Genomic DNA, 1,534 nt, shown 5'->3' with positions numbered 1-1,534 from the left:
CTGTGCTCAGATTATGCAAGTCTAGACGAGTCATGCACCCTCTGACTGTTGGATCCTCTTTAATGTGCGCAGAGATCAGCTGAATAACTAATGTTAGGAGGTCATCATATTTAGCAGATGTTTGGGCAAAGGTGGGGAAAACTACAAAAAAATTCAGCATAGATGCACTTCAAGAAGAAAAATATTCTTATAAGATTTTTACTTATAACACTTTATATTTAAAAAAATAAGAGGGTAAACTCGTTTAAAGTCCCAAAGGTTGAAAAGTCTCTTTAGGCGACACCTTTCACGCCCGAGGAGGGTCTTCCAGCCAATAAAAACTTCCGCTACACGGTGCAGTAGGTTCAAGAGTTGTAGCCTTGCTTCTAGGACTTAATGCGCCGGTTGACACCTGAGGTGCGCTTTGACGGTTCTCCTGCGGAGAAAGCGACGACTTAATGTTTGGGTATTAGCTGCGTAAAAGAGGCAGGGCAGGGCTTGGCCAGATCATAACTTCGTCTTTTTCATTTCTTTCTCGCTTTTCGTTGCTGGGGTCAGCACAGGGGGGAGGCTACATGGATTGGTGGACTTTGTTGGCAGCGAGTATTGCCCTACTCTGGATTTTCTGCTTTATAGACGGTAAGGGAAAACGGCTTTTTAATGGTTTTATGGCACCTGTCCACTAACCTATAAACGTACGGCACAAGAGACCAGGAATCACTCTACATAACATGTTAAAGTGGTTGTGGATTCTATTGTAGCTCATATTTCGAGTGTATTCCCTCGAAAGGTGGATGCACTGAGCAGATGAGACTCTACAGATTAGGGAATAGTTTGTGTCCCAAAATGACACAAATAGCTAAAATGGGCGCAGGTGGTGCAGATCGCGTCACTAACCAAAACCTCCCGTTTCTATACGTTTTAAATGAAAAAATAAGATATATTACATAATTAATAATGTTTTATTAAACTCTTTTGATGAGGCAACCACACTTGATTGCTTCGAGATGACGGGGCGGGGAGAGGGGGCAATACAAACAATTTTGAGTATTTATTTAGAGAGTGAATGGTTTGTGCTTTAGGTCAGGTGGTTGTCAGGGTACTTTTACTTGCCGAAAGCTCGCTTTGCGTGCTCAGTATACCCGCCGCCCAGCCGGCTGGTGAGCAGACTTTAATCCAGTGGCAGACGCTGTTTGTGGTTCTCGACATTAGCCACGGTGTTAATTTAGACTCCAGCTTGACCCTGTTACCTTCTTATCTCCAGGCAACGCCGTGCTTGAGCTGCGGCTGCTCTTCCACGCTCTGACCAAAGCCGCTTGTCACCTGTACCTGGCCCTGCTCCCGCTGCGCCGAGCCGCCACGCACTTCTACGACAGCGCGCGGAACTGGGTCAACCATGCCCAGCAGGGCCCCTCTCCTCCAGGCTACCTCCATCAGAGCGAACCCCTGGCCAGGAAAGGCACGCTACACTTTCTGGAGGGCATGTGCGTGGTGTGCGAGACGGTGCCCAACATGATGGGCGCAGCGCTGAGCGTCGGGGCCGCTTTCTGTCATA

Source organism: Diplotaxodon limnothrissa, linkage group LG15 (genome assembly GCF_057381915.1).
Source record: "Diplotaxodon limnothrissa isolate DT_005_m linkage group LG15, D_limnothrissa_male_GT1.1, whole genome shotgun sequence".
Lineage (NCBI taxonomy): Eukaryota > Metazoa > Chordata > Actinopteri > Cichliformes > Cichlidae > Diplotaxodon > Diplotaxodon limnothrissa.
Note: the sequence above shows the minus strand (reverse complement) of the source record.